Below are 16193 nucleotides of genomic sequence, written 5' to 3' on the forward strand. Positions count from 1 at the left end.
CATGCGCAGGAGGGCCAGCGATCCGCTCTGGGTCCTGAGAGGGAAGGGGAACCGAGGGAGGGAGAATAGGGGAGGAGGAGGGGAGGCGGGGAAAAGTGGAGGGAGACACATGGACAGGAGGAGCAGAGGGAAGGCAGTTATCTGGAATTGGGAGGGGAGTAACAGAGATGGGGAGAAAGCGTTTTACCTCTTGTGGCACCCCGAAGGAGGCAGCAGTCCTGCCTATACACCCTTCTCTTACCCGTTATTGCCCACAGATCATATTTTACGTCCCTGGCCCAGCCCTCCAGCTAAGGTCTCTGCAGAAACCCTACGGGTATCATACCCGTTGCCCCCACAAGGAGCTAGGTTTACTGTTGCTCAGGGAACCAAGCACCCGCAGGTGTTGTTTCTCAGAACTACCTTGGGAAGAGTACATATTCCCCTTTTACACGCTGGGAAACAGGCAGGCACGATCTCTGCCTTAGCTCCACTGTCCCAAATGTTGGGCTGGCAGGGAGCGGGAGGTAAAATGTCAGAGCCCCAGAAGGAGCAGACTGCCTGAGTGTTGGTGTAGAGTCCCCATCCCTCCTGGGTAAACCACACCCCAACCTCGGGGAATAATCAAGGGCTCACCGTAGGCCCCTGTGTGTGGGAGAGCTGCCCTCAGTCCCAGTGTCCAACTTGCTAGGTAGGTAGAAGTGTTATTGAGTCCAAATTCATTCTCCTCAGTGCAGGACAGGCCAGTAAGTTGGGAGACCAAGTGTTGGGGCATGGAATAGCAAGTTTCTGTAGACCTAGATGGCAAACTAATGTCCTGGAAAACCATCTCCCCAAGTCACAATTCAGGCTGCTTTCCTATGTGCTTGGTTTTTGCAAACTTCTTGGTGTAGGAATTCCTTCTTGTTAGAATCCTTTGTTCTTGCAGCTATCTCCCTGGGTCAGATCCCTGTAAACCTCCAACAAAACAAACGTTATTTTCTATTCTGCAACGTGTTATCTTTATATGATTGGAAAAGTGTTAAATACCCTTAAAGGTCAGAGCCTTCAGAATAGGCTCTCCTGTATATTTTAGGCTCTAGGCAACATTGTTTTACAAGCAAGAAGAAGCCTAGGAGACAGAGCACAGGGTTAAAGTCAAAGGAACAGATCTAATATGGAGTCAGATTTCTTCTTTTCTATTACTGTGGCAGAAGCCACTTGAGGATTTAAATCCCTTAAAGTTAAAAATAAGTAAAACTTTAAAGGAATTTACATACATTGGTGGGAACTTGCATAGCATATCTGGAAAAGCACACAAAGGATTGTAAACATTGGCATCTCCAGGGAGGCATGTAAGAACAGAGGATGAGGGAAAACTTCTTTCACTTGAGTATTTTTTGCTCTGTTTGAATTTTTTTAACCATATGCATATATTTCTTTTTCAGTTAAAATAAATGTGTAATGGAGCAAAGGAGTAACTAGCTCAGCAAATACAGCAGCCATAGACTCACTGAGTCATCATTTTCGATTTAAGCCAGGAAGCATTGATTGTCTCTCTCCTATGTGCCCAGTGCTGTTTTAAAACTCTTTTATATATTTTTTTAATAAAATAATAACATGCTATCCCTCACCCCTGCTCAGGGCTGGTGGGAAACCAACTGAGTTTTTATTGAGTTGTTTTCCAAGGAGTAGAGATGAGTTATAAACAGAACACAACTTCAGGGCAAAACAGGCGGACTGGTTTTCCAGCAGGCCAGATAGCGATGACGGGTTTTCAATAGAGGCGCACAGAGGCTGAGAGAGAAAGCCTCCAGGACCCTACAGAAAGCTGCCCACAGTGCCTTCTCCATGGCACTACTGAAATAGGAAAGAACAAATCTGACTCCATATTAGATCTGTTCCTTTGACTTTAAACCTGTGCCCTGTTTCCTAGGCTTAGTCTTGCTGTTTCTGCACCTTTTGTGAAACAATGTTGCCTAGATCCTGAAATATACAGGAGACCCTATTCTCAAGGCTCTGACTTTGAAGGATATTATCACTTTTCCATTCGTATAAAGATAACAAGATACAGAATAGAAAATAACATTTGCTTGTTGGAGGTTTACACGGATCTGACCCAGGTGAAGAGCTGCAAGAACAAAGGATTCTAACAACAAAGAATTCATACACCAAGTTTGCAACAACCAAGCATTCCCGCTTCCCCTTTTTAATATAAGAAGAGCCTGAATTCTGACTTGGGATGATGGTTCTCCAGGACATTGGTCTACCATCTTCTCCGCTGGCTTTACAAATTAAAGCCGCTATTTCTTGCCCCAAATCCTTGTCTCCTGATGTGTTGGCCTATAATGCACGAGTAGAACAAGCGTGGACTCGGAAACACAAACATACATTGAAAGTACGCATTTGGTATATTAAATGACCTGCTTCCACTCGTATTCCTGAGGTTTTCTTCTCTTGACCACTCCTACTATATTTATGAAAAACCTGTCATGTGGACACATTTCCTTCTCTAGCCACTACCCTTCCATGTAAAAACTGATGCCAAGAAGGCAATGGAAGTTGCTAGAAGGTATTACCTGGCCAAAAAAGAGCAGAAGTGGGTTCTGGCTGATGTTCAGGAGCAGGCCGTGGCACCTGACAAGATGTCATAAGTACGGATAGACAGCTGGGCACCAAAGGAGAAGCTTCTAAACTTCCATGAGGGAATTGTTGGATAGGAAGGAACAGTCCCAGACTATAGCTCTGATCCCACCACGAGCTTCCTGGGCAAGGCTGGGCAAGTCATTTAAATTCTCTAGACCCTTGCTGTCCAACACGGGAGCCACCAGCCACATGCAGGTTTATGATGTTATTCTGTAGCCAGACAGAATTATAAATAAACACTTTATTGCAAAGGGTCAGCAGGTATAATATTTAAAAACATTATTGGTTATCTTGCCCTAACAAGTTATTTTTGTATGTCTAGCTTTCTGTGGGTTGTAATGCCTGCAACTAATGTTTCCCTTACAGTGAGGTATTTTGAAATTATAAGTTACTGGACACAGTACACTCATATCACAGTTGAAAAAAAACTGATCTAAATAAGCAAGGTGATCTGACTTAGTAGTTATGAGCAGGGGCTCTGGGGCCAGCCTGCATAAGTATTAATTCTCACTCTCCCTCCAGGGAGTTCTGTGTGAATCTTGGACAAATTATTGTTGCTGTTGTTGTTGTTGTTGTCATTGTCATTGTTATTATTTGTGCCTCTTTTTCCTTACCTTTTAAATAGCGAGGAAAATGTAGACTCTATCCCCTACAGTGTTGGCAGGATTAAATGAGTAAACGTCTGTGCTGCCCACTTCCCTGGGTTTCAGCATTCTCCAGGCAATCAGTGCCAAACGCAGTGGCATTCTCCACTGTCTTCGTCAGTCTGGGATTCTGTAACAAATTACCGTGTGTCGGGTGGCTTAAACAACCAGCATATTCCTTATGGTTTGGAGGCTGAGGCTTTCAAGGTCAATGTATCTGGGAGAGGATTGCCAGCTCGAAGATGGCTGTCTTCCCACTATCTTCATGGCCCAGAGAGGAGAGAGAAGCAAGCACTTTGGGGCCCTGTATAAGAACACTAATACCATTCATGAGGGCAATACTCTCATGACCTCATTTTATCCTACTAATCACCTCCCAAAGGCCCCGCATCCTTATATCATCAACCTGGGAGATGAGGTTTCGACATATGGATTTTGAGGGGATGCATTCAGTCCACACATCGGCTAACTCTCCCAAACATGCAGTCATCAAACCTGTAGCTAATTTCAAAATAATGTTTATATCTCTCTGCCCATTTCCATTCCTACATCTACTAACACTGAAGCCCTGCTACATTTTATTTCTTATTTTCCTTGTAGAGGTTTAATTGATTCCTCTAACTCCAAGGATTCGCTCACTCCAGTCTGCTTGACAGCCCTGCCAGGTAGGACTTCCTTAAAACACCTTCCCACTTCACCTGGTTGTTTTTTAGGTGTAAATGTCAGAATTCTCTCCACACCCCATCCTAGACCTTTAATCCCTTACACTACCGCTCACTATGTTATTTTCCTATTACCACTGTAACAAATTCCATTAAGCTTAATAGCTTAAACCAGCACAGACTTATCAGCTTATGGCTGTGGATGTCAGAGATCCAACACAGTTCTCATTGGGGTAAATTCAAGATACCAGCAGGGTTCCTTCCTTCTAGAGGGTCTAGAAGAGAATGTTTCCTTTTTTTTTTTTCCAGTTTACAGAGGTCACCCACCTTCCTTAGCTTGTGCCCCTCAACTTCCTCCATTTTCATGGTCAGCAGCCTTTCTGAACATTGCTCCATCGCTACACCTCCCTCTGATTTTAAACTCAGCTGGGAAATATCCTCCAATTTAAGGACCCCTGTGATTACATTCAGCCCACCTGGACAATCCAGACTACTCACCCTATTGTCTCATCTCAGGATCCCCTTGTCCCATCCCACTCAGGCAGTATGTATGTGGCTGTGACATTCACCTTGTGTAACATTTCCTCATGAGCAATTTATGGTTCAAGGCACTTATAAGTGACTTTTTGTTTTTCTTCCTTATCCTTTCTACATTCAGTTTGTCTGGTGAGATTATATGAATCCTTTTTATTTGTGCCCCTGCACTAATCTATAATAATGTATCATGGGTTTAAAGGCTAACTAATAGACAATTTAGGAGACAGAAATCCTCTAAGATTTTTAATCCTAAAATATCTGTCATCCCTTTTGCCATGTACAGTAACATGTCACAGGTGGCTACCCTGTGGCCGGGGAGGGACATGATTCTGCCATCACACTCCCCTCATTCTTACCAATGTGCTGATCAACTAACCAAGGATCTATGCTCTCCAACTCACTCACTTCCTCCTCCTTTGCATTGACTATCCTGTTCCCACCGCTTCCTTCATTCACCACATCAGGATTTCATGACCACATTCTCCCCTAAATGAAATGGGTATCTTGCATCTAATGCCTGACAGCTGTTCTTATTGTACATGCACACACTGACCTACACATAATCCCGTCCATCTCTTTATTTTCCTAGAATCTTCCAGAAGAATCAGTTCCATGATGATAATGATGATACTGACAATGATGACAGGGGCCTCTCAAGGATTCTGATAAAGAGGGAATCGATAAAGGGAGGGAATCATTGCAAAATTGCCCCAGAAACAGGCTTAAAGGTAAATAACTCTTATAGTGTTTAATGAAATTGACTAATATTTAACTATTTTTAAGACTTTATATCACTGAATTTAAAATTTTAACGGGAATTTTCATTCACCACTAACCAAGATTCAACTCTGGGACCAAAATCTAAGGATTTCTGTCTTCTAAAAAAGTGTCCACTAGCCTTTTAAACACGTGATCCTTTTAAAAAGTTTAGTGCTGGGCTGAAAATAAGCAGGATTCATATAATCTCACGAGACACAGTGAATGTGGAAAGACTAAGAAATAAAAATAAAAAGCCATTCATAACGTCTTGAACTTTACGTTGCTCACAGGGGAAAATGTTTGCCAATGTGTGTGTCACATCAACATGACGACTGAGTGGGATGGGGAAGCTGATCTTCCTCATCAGTCATTTATGCTGATTTGTTAGATGCCAAAACAGTTTCCTCATTGAAATTGCTTCTAACAAGTATGGAAGAATTTAGGTTCTACCAAAAGCAGGCTGAACATTTTCCCCTGCTTTCAGGTCTCTGGACTGAATGTCCCCACAAGAAGGACATGATTATGTTTCATAGGGAAGTCTTCCTGAGAAGCAACAGGCTTTTCTAGGGCAGAACTGCAGGGCCCCCCATGGAGGGCTGGAGGAGGTCTAGAGGGGACACTGGAAAAATAGCAGGAGTGAATTCAGATACTGCTGCTCAGGTCGCCAAAGACAGCATTGCTATCTCTAAGGATATGACATTCTCCCAAATTTTCCATGAGTGAAGGAGCCTGTGAACACTAAGCAGGTTGTTAAGACACAGCAGCACATAATTTGCGTGACAACACAATTAGAGTATGATTTGATATTTGCAAAATAACTAGCCCATTGTTCTTTGAAACTGCAGCAGTAGCAATAGAAATAAAAAAGACTGAGCCGTCTTGGAGACAACAATCAATAAACAATTCTAAATCTGCAGAATTCCTTGACAATATTCAAGCAATGAGCTAGATGTGTGCTGCAGATACCTCTTACTGCAGGGCTCACTCCTGCAAAGCATAGAACTAGTTTCTCAGCACACAGAGGGAACCAAGTCAAGATTCCTAATCTTTTGAGATTTACTAAATGGCTGGAAAGATCAGACAAGTACATACAGGCAAATATGATTAAATGGAATCAAATAATATCAAATGTGATTTGAGCACAGACGAAAGAGAAATTCCTTTCACCTGGGATCTAGAGAGACTTCTTCAGAAAATGTGGCTCTGGAGACGGCCAAAGACATGGGTGGAATTTTGGCAGAACAGGATGTAAGGAATTTAAAAACTTATTCTATAATTCATATAAAAATTCAAAGGATCCCAAAAATCCAAAACAACTTTGAACAAGAAAAACAATGTTGGAAGACTTGCACTATCTGATTTTCAAACTTTTTTTTTATAAAGCTACAGTAATCAGAAATTAGGGTGTTGGTGTAAAACAGGAAAATAGAATAATGGAACACAATAGAATGTTCAGAACTAAACCAAGACTTATACAGACAATTGATTCTCAAAAAGGATGCTGTGGAGAAAGGATCTTTTCAGCATGTAGTGCTGGAACAATTAGATAGTGATACGCAAAAAAAAAAAATGAACTTTGATTCACACCTCACAAAATATACAAAATTTACCTCAAAATGGATCATAGATCTTAATAGGAAATCTAAAACTAAAAAACAGCTAGGAGAACAAGCATAGGCTTAAGCTTTATGGCCTTGGGTTTGGCAAATTTTTCTTTGCTATGACACCAAAAGTATCATCTATTTTAAAAAGAAACTGATAGAGTGAACTTTATGAACATGAAGACTCTTCAATGCTCTTCTAAACACTGCTAAGCAAATGAAAAGACAAGCCATAGACAGAAGCTATTTGCAGATCATATATCTGATAATGGTCTCTCTTTGTATCTGATCCAGAATAAAGAGGTCTCAAAATTCAATAATAATTCAAACACCTGAATGAATGAGGCCAGAAAACACACTTCAGTAAAGATATCCAGATGGATAATAAGCATATGAAAAGATGCTGATTAAAGGTGTCATTAATGATTAGAGAAATACTTTTAAAAACCACAGTGAGATACTAGTTCACATACATACTAGAATGAATACAGTTAGAAAGACTGACCTTACAAGGTGCTGGCAAGGAAGTAGAGCAACCAGAACTGATACACACCACGAGGAATTTACAATAGTACAACCATTTTGGAAAAGTCTTTAACAGATTCTTTTAAAAAGGTAAACACCTATGTACCATATAATCCAGACATTCCTCATCTGGTGCTTTAGAAAGGAAAAGCATATGTCCATACAAAGACTTATAACCAAATATTCACTGCTATTTTATTTATAATAGCACAAGTTGTAAATAACCCATGCATCCATCAAGAAGTAAATGCAGAAAGAAATGATGGTCTATACAAACACTGCTCACAATAAACTCTTCAGTAAAAACTCAGCACTAAACAATACTCTACTATAAGACAAATAAGCTATTAATACAGCAACACAGATGATTCTCAAAATAATTACACTGAATGAAAGAAGTCAGACAACATAGAGTAGATACTGCATGAATCCATTCATATAAGGATCTTGAAAATGCAAACCAATATGTTGTGATAGAAAGCAGATCAATGGTTCCCAGGGGAAGAGACAGGGAGGGAGGGAGGGACAAAAAAAGTCAGGAGAGAAGCTTTGTGGGTGATGGGTATGTTCACTGTCTTGAGTGTGGTCATGGTTCCTTGGGGATATTCTTACGTCAAAACATATTAAGCTGTACACTTTAAACGTGTGAAAATTATTTTGCCAAGTATACCTCAAAGCTGTTTTAAGAAAAAAGGCACTTTAGTCCTGATCCACCTCAGCGCCTGATTGGAGTGACATGATCAGTCCCTCACACTGTCTGCCTAACGGGAAGGTAGAAAAGCTCTCACAGAAGATAACATGGATTTTTCATTTGCAATGTCTGCCATGTAATAAAGAATTTCTAGACATGCAACATGTCCAGACTATATGACAGATAACATGAGAATAAGGAGCATTAGACAAAGGATGCAAACCCCAGGTGATGTAGGCATCAGAGTTACCAATAAAGGCTATAAAATACTTTTAATATATTCAAGAAAATAAGGAAATGATGGGAGAATAGATAACAGGGTAGAGACTTTCACCAGAGAAATATACTGGAATGTATTTTTAGGAAAAATCAAACTGATACTCTAGAACTGAAGCTTTCAGCTCTGGAAACAGGTAAACAGAGCTAATTAGGATCCCTTTTAAGTAAAACTTTCAGTAATTCTGGGTAAAATATAACAACAAAGTAACACAGAGCTAACTATGGAAAGAGAAGTTCCCTGATGACAATACAAAGAGGACACTTAAAGCCCAGAGTGGTCATCTTGTGAGCTGATGCCACCGCACCCTGGAGGGAAGGGGTTTTCATCTGCACATAAATAAGGATACAATGTCCATGTAGGAAAAAGGGTCCATACCAGATGTAGAAGACTCTTCCTCTATATCTATATAGTCAGAGACAGAGATGTAAAGTGGCAGCAGAGGTCACAGTGACACAGGGCCCTGGGCCAAGGAGTGTGAGCACCTCTGCAAGCTGGGAAAGGTAGGATGATGAATCCCTCCCAAGAGCCTAGGTGTGGAACTTAGCCTTGGCCACTCCTTGGTTTTAGCCCACTGACATTGACTTTGCACTACTGCACCCTAGAACAGTGAGAAGATGAATGTGTATTGCTTTAAGCCACTGAGTCTGTGGTCCTTTGTTACAACAGCAATAGGAAAGGAACTCAGGAACCAATATGAACTTGAACCACAGGCTGCCTTCTGTGCTGGCAGGGAGTCCTTTGTCTCTGATCCTGGGGGAGTGTCCTGTCCTCTGGCAGCATCCACAAACTACCTCATGCTAACTTGGCAGTTTGCAGAGGGTTAAATCTTATCCCTGCACAGTTCTTGATATTTAGTTAATAAAAATGATGGTGCCATCATGGGTATTTTTCCATCTTTTAAATACCCTTCAGTCTTCTAATAAAGCTACTTCTAATTAAGAGACCATGTAAATAGTTTTCAATCTTCATAATAAATAACTGTGGTTTTATCTGGTTACTTAAATTATGAATAATAATGTTCACATTTGTAAAAGTTATTAAAATCAACATTGTTTAATGAAAATATCATTTCTTTTCACATGAACATGTATTAACTACAAGAAATGTTCCATGCTTTCTTCTACGATTTACTGTTAGAGCCTTAAAGAATAATATTTTCCTCAAAAGATATTACGGCAAAGGGATTTCTTTTGGTGGAACTGTTCCGGCATCAAATCTGGTGCATGTCTCAGGCCACTGGCAACATAGAGATGATAGAAATTAGGAGGCATTATAAACACAGAATCATTTTTAAAGGAATTAAAAAAACTGGATGTGTGTAAACAAAGAATCAGGGAATATTCTGGTGAAATAAATGTATTTTTCAGCTTAAGCAAGACATGGGGTGAATAAATCTGAAATGAAAAAACCACCCAGAGATTAGCAGCGAGTCATGCATGCAGTGTGAATGATCAAAACCAAGTTGTTTCCAAACCAGTGTGCAGGCTTGATGCCTTCATGAATCAAATCTGTGTGGCACCAGGCCACCTCGAATACATGTTGATGAGGTATTTATAAGCCCTTCACCATCCCAAATCAAAGCCCACGCACGAGCCACAAGACCATCACCTACACATTTGGAAAACACACAACATGGTGAATAGCACTTTTCTTGTTCAGTAGCCGGTGGCAGCGAACTGTCAGCAGACAGAGATACAGGGACACAGAGGCACCTCCCCTCACTCAGCTGATAAACTTCCGTGCATCCCTGGGGACAGGATTGTCATAAAATGCACCATGGATTGATCCTCCTCCTAGGAAAGGAACCGTAGTGCTGTCATTAGGTTTGAGCAGGGGTGGGTGGAGGATCTCAGAAGAGTTGTTTCAGCACACCAATAGAATTCTTGGCCACCGTGACCACGAAAGACAAGTCCCCTGCCATCCCGGTAGGCACTTGGGCTCCTGACAAAAGCTGGGCTCAGTAAAGGGTTGAGTAGAAGGCACAGACCTGAGGGATGCCCCAGCAATAGGCAGGAGGTAGGGCCTGGTTTATACTGCTCTGGGTGTATCCCAGACTCATCCGAATACGAAATCAGAAATTTGCAAAACAGCAGAGCTGGGGTGGATCATCTACTCCAGACTCCTCACCTTACAGTTAAAAGGGTGGCAACCCTGACAGGCAAAGCAACGTGCTAAAGGCAGAGCGTGGAAGTGGCAGTGCCAGATGAAACGCAGCGTGCAACCCCCGTTCAAGGCCGCTGACTCTGACGACGGGGCCAAGGTTTCCAATGAGGAGAATAAGACAGTGTAAATACTTTGTTCCCCCTAAAACCCCAAATGTTTTTTAAAGGCACAAAAACTCACCTTAACTAGATCTCTTCTGAGGGGGCTCTCTTCTGCTTCTTCGTCTTTCTGTCTCCATTTCCCTCTCTCAGACACAAACACATTCAGTTTTGTGAAAGGGGACTTCCTTCCATACAAAGACAGACTTCACATCTTCAGAAAGATACCTGAGAAAGCACGTTTCTCAATTCAAGTCTTTGTGTGAGTTCTGGGCAACTGGCTTATTTTCTAGAACAATCGGTAGTTACAAAATCAGGAAATCATCTTCCACAAAGGCAGAGTTCTGGTCCGTGTTGATAAAGTTGGGGATGTCACATTTCATGAGTCTGTTCGGCTCCTCCTCTGGCCACCTGCTGCATCTGATGGCTTCCTGGAGCCGAATAACACTGTAAAGGGCTATGGTAGGGATACCAGCTTTGGCCTTGTCCAAGTGGTCCACTTCATTGATGTAGCAGTGAAAGAGGGACCTAGATTCGTCATTGCACTGCCAGAGAACACCTTGGGCAGCAGCGGTCTTCCAAAGTCTGACACAAAGCTGTTGAGTCTAAATCTCTTCTCGGGAGACTCTGCATTGCTACAAAGAAAACCAAAATAAAATATCGTTCACAGTGTAGCTCGGTGACCTGAAGAATCATAGTTTTTGCCATCTACTGAGAGTAAATCCCTGCACAGAGCATGCTGACATGCACTGGAATTGAAAGACATCACTTCTGAACACATAAAATTAAACTCAAGGCAAAAGTCTAAAGTGAGGGCCCATGGACCATCCTAAAAAGACATCGTTCCCTGAGAATCCTCAATATTGGTGCCTCGCACACCAGTGTTTCTCCGTGGGACACTCAGATCTCTTCATCAGGATTCGTTAAAGTGCTTCTTAAAATGCAGAATCCTGGGGTGCACACCCTCAGAGTCTCCAGAGGTAGCGACTGGTAGTCTGTATTTTCATAGCCACCAGGATAACTAAACATGCTCAGGTTTAGCACCGCAGTCTACATCGGGTCACCTGAGCATCGACAATTCTGTCTCACGGGATGGGGGGTGCCATGTGTGTCAGGGTGCTGTCCTACCCATGTGTCTCCCCTGATTCTCAGAACTGACAGTGCTGCCCCATTGGGCACGAAATACCACCGTTTCACAATGCATACGCAGGGCGCCCGACTGAAAAACAATCAGTGATAGGAGAGGGGACAAAACTCAGCTTCCTGTTACCTTGTTTCACTTACTGTGGGACGAGTGATCAATTCAAGGGTAATAAATCAGTGAATGAGTGAATAACATGACTCGCGTTAGTCCCACGAGTGCCTGGAAGAGCAAGCCTGGGCACATTGAGAACCATAACAGCCCATCTACTTAAATGTCATCCTCCACAGATCTATGTAAAGGTTACTTCCACCCAGGCAGTGACTCCAGAAGGGCAAGAATCATGTATGAACACACTCTCAAATCCAGAACAGAACCTGACAACAATTAGGCTCTGGAGTCTGTGTTTAGCGAGTGTGGAATCTCAGTGATTCCAGCTCTTACACCTTGCCTTCCCATCCCACCACACACGATATGGCCCTTATGTCCAGTTCTCCCGGGGCTGGGGCCACAGAACCCATTTATAGGACTGGAAGAATCTGATCATTTAAACCATCCCCCAGATTATCATCAAGAGTCACCTGCATTTCAGGGATCAGTAATCCCAGAAGCTTTGCAGTTCAGGCAGCTGAGGGATTTTTATATCAGCTCTGTCTTCTACTGTGACTGCCTGGGTGACATCAGACAAGGAATTCTGAAAAGCCTGAACTTTTCCTTTCAGGAATAATCTAATTAACAAATCTCGTTGACCACTCAACAAATGTGATGTGAAGATCAATGATTTTACACAGGAGTACAACATTCACTAGGTCGTGGATTTAGAATCAGAGGAAAATCATTTTAGAAAGATTGACAGAATGTAGCTTTAATGCGAATTTAAGTATTCTTACCTTTCAGTAAATCATCTTCCCCTACTTATCACTTCACCCAAGTTTAAAAGATGTCTGAGAACAGGGATGAGTGTGCCAGCAATCTGAGACCCAATAACCTAAAATGTCACCTAGGAAAAAGAGGGGAGTAACACATTTTTAAAAAGCATGGCAAGGATGGCGGGGCCATCCCCAACCCCAGACTAAGAAGCTCTGAGTAATAGCTTTCCTGCCTGCCTGGGGCATCAGCTGATGTGAAAATCCACCCAGAAACCTCACTGTCCAGCAGCTCTTCCATAACACAGGCTACACTTTCTCAGAATTAAGAATTGCGTCCAGTAACCACTTCGCTGAAGAATAAAGACAAAGGAGAACAAGAGAGTTCTGCCCCTCCCAAGGGAGAGCCCAGACCTCGGGCTGCATGCACTGCGCCCACCTCCCTGGAGAAGAATAAACTGGAGAAGGGCGTTCTGCGAAACTGGGGCAGCAAAGGTTGAGATGGGAACAAATTGACCAGCTGGCCAGGGACAGCCCCCTCCGTCGCTGCCTTGGCGGCTGCCTCAGCCCTCTCAGCCCATCCTGCCCACCTCTGGTGGCTAAGCTGTCAGGGAAATTGCTTTGCGATCTGGAGCAACAGAGGCTGCCCACAGGCCAATCTGCGGAAAAGATGGGCGCTAAACCCCCAGCTCCCGAGTGACAGGCTCCATACCCCCGCCAACACCCCGACGCCCCCGCACCCTACCGCAACCCCGGGGAAATATGACCCGAAGAAGTGTGACCTGGGAACGAGGGGCAGCAGAGGCCGCCCCCACGTCAGGCCTGCAGAGAGATTGGAGCTTATCCTCCAGCTCTCCAGGGGCAGCCCCTGTCCTCTCCACCTCCTGATCTCACCGCGCCCACCTTCCAGGAGCAATCAGACCAGGTGTGGGGTGTCAGGCGAATCTTGCGCCAGAGAGGACGTCCCCAGGCCAGGTCAGGGGAGAGGAGAAGAAGTGGCCCCATTAGGCGGGGCAGCCGGCCGTCGCAACTGCCTCTGCCCCTTGACCGCATCGGGCCCGTCTCCCAGGAGCAAGCTGACCTGGAGACGGGCATCCGGCTTCTTGGGCAGCAGAGGACGCCCCCAGGATTGGTCACGGGGAAGAGGAGAGCAAATTGACAGGCTCCGCGCTGCAGGTCTTCTACCCCCGCCATCGCCACCCCCGCACCTTAAAGGCACCGCCCAGGGCGCCCCTCCCCCAGCAGGCTGAGTGGGACAGGTGCGTCTGGTGACCTGGGGCAGGAGAGGCCACTCCCACACCAGGCCATCGGGGAGACGGGAGCCAATCCACCAGCTCCCCAAGGCAGCCCCTACCCCCGCAGCAGCCACCACTCTTGCCCATGACCTCACAGTGGCCTCCTCTAGGGAGCAGGCTGACCTGGAGATGGACGTCCGACGAACTTGGGACAACAGGGACCGCCCCCAGGGCAAACCATGGGGGGAAGTGGGAGCAAATGGACAAGTTCCATGGGAAAACCTGCCGCTGCTGCCACCACCCCCAAAGTACCAAGTCCAACTCCCGGGGTCAGGCCGACTAGGATACACGCGTCTCATAACACAGGGCAACAGCGACCGCCCCCAGGACAAGACGCGGGGAAGATGGGAGCAAATGGTCCGCTCCCCCGCTGCAGGCCCCCGACCACCGCCACCCCTGCACCCTGACTACCCTGCCTCCCGCCCCCAGCAGGCAAAGTGGGACAGGGGTGTCCCGGGACCTGGAGCAGCAGAGGCCGCCTTCAGGCCACGCGGTGCAGACATGGAGCTAATCCACAGTCTCCTCCGGGGCAGCCTCCCTATGCCTGCAGCCACCACCTTACCAGCCCCCTGACCGCACCGCACCCATCTCCCAGGAGCAAGCTCACCTGGAGTCGGACCTGAGGCAAATCTCCGGCGGCAGACGTCGCCCCCAAGCCAGGCCGTGGGGGAGAGAAGAAATGGAGCAACTCCCTGGAACACATCCCCTGCCCCTGCCGCCTCCGCCGCCGCCTCCCAGGAGCAAGATCATCTGGAGACCCGCGTCCCGCCTCTAGGGCAGCAGAAGCCGCCCCTGGCTCCGCCTCTGGGGAGAGCGGAGCGAATTGATCGGCTCCCCCGCGGCAGCCTCCCTCCCCCCGTGGGTCCCGCACCTTAACGGCCCCGCCCCCACTCCGCACTCAGCAAGCTGAGTGGGACAGGAGTGTCCGGCGACCTGGGGAAGAAGAGGCCGCTCCCAGGCCCAGCAGCCGGGACAAGGCAGCTATTCCACCCGTTCACCAGGGGTAGACCCGCTCCGCCCCTCTGCCGCTGCCACTGCCTTCTGACCTAACCGCCCCACCTACCAGGAGCAAGCTTACCTGGAGTGCAACATCTGGCGAATCTCCGGCGGCCAAGCCCCACCCCAGGCCAGGCTGCAGGGAAGAGAAGAAATCGATCGGCTTGCCCGGGCAGCCTCCCAACCGCCACCGCCGCCGCCGCAGCCCAAAAGCATTGCAATAGCCTACCGGGGTCAGGCTGACTGCAAGGATGTGCACTTGCCTTCTTATCCTGGCCAGGTCCCTGAGCACCTCCCTGCATCCCTACACTCCCTGCACCTCTGCACCCCTGCTACTCTCTGCAATTCTGCATCCCTCCACCCCCACATCCCCTGAAATGCCTGCGCCCTCCACAGCCCCTGCACCCCTGTCACCAGTTACACTTTTGCACTGCTTACACTCCTGCACCCCTGCATGTCCCACACACCACCTCTTGGGCCTTTGGCAGAGTCTCTGCTGTTAGACCAATGCACAGTGACTCACTCTTTGCCAGTATATGATGCATCAGTGGACGTCAGGGGTTGCCTGCAGGAAGGTACATGTTCCCGGTCACTAGCCTGGGCCACTAGGGTGATCTCTGTGAGGTCACCCAGGACGGGTTCAGAGATGCTGTTCTCTGGGAAGAGAGGAGTTGAAACCGGTCTTGAGGGCAGAGCTGTGCTCACCAGGCCGTCCACGCTTCATGTTTTACACAGGGCTTCGGAGAAGTGAAATGGATCCGGCCAAGTAATACCGGCCTGCTGTGAGCCCACCTCAGTCCTGGGCTCTGAGTCAGACCGACTGGCTCCCTCAATCAGGGCCCAGTTTGGGCACCTGAATGGTCCCTTTGAGGCATCCCAACAGTTCTCAGGATGAAGTCTGGCTGCTTCCACCCCATGGCCCTCCCTCCTACTGTGCTGGCCTCAGGAAGGTTCCTTATATGGGGAAGAAGGCAGCCCACACCCTACCCCACCCCTCACCTTTCTCTAACCCAGGCTGGTGCTCTCTCTGCCCCTCAGAGTCTGGGAAGCCATCCCTCTTCAGTTATGTCCCTTCTGAGATGGACTTGCTTCCACTCAATTCTAGGCGAGGATGCACCATGGAATGCACTGGGTAAGAGAACCAAAATAAATAATTTCTTCTGTGAGGTTGTCTGTTTATCTACTGGGGCTGGGCTGTGTGTAGTTTGCTACAGCTATTGGTGTGAGCGGCTAAAACAGCCTGTGTGTCCTTGTTTTCATCTCCCCGCTGTCTTTGGGTTTTCCCTAGACACTCCTGAGACGTTTACTTCTGTTAGTATTATTCCTGTTAT

At 46.1% G+C, this 16193-nt stretch overlaps 1 long non-coding RNA gene across 1 annotated transcript in view; it reads right to left on the bottom strand.

Moving 5' to 3' along the window:
- LOC140694925 (uncharacterized) overlaps positions 1-10904 on the bottom strand; it is a 92423-nt gene extending 81519 nt beyond the window's left edge. The window contains exon 1 of the long non-coding RNA XR_012070589.1: positions 10647-10904. This is a non-coding gene — a long non-coding RNA (uncharacterized lncRNA). The remainder of the gene's footprint in view (positions 1-10646) is intronic.
- Positions 10905-16193: the final 5289 nt, after the last annotated feature.

Source organism: Vicugna pacos, unplaced genomic scaffold (genome assembly GCF_048564905.1).
Source record: "Vicugna pacos unplaced genomic scaffold, VicPac4 scaffold_112, whole genome shotgun sequence".
Classification (NCBI taxonomy): domain Eukaryota; kingdom Metazoa; phylum Chordata; class Mammalia; order Artiodactyla; family Camelidae; genus Vicugna; species Vicugna pacos.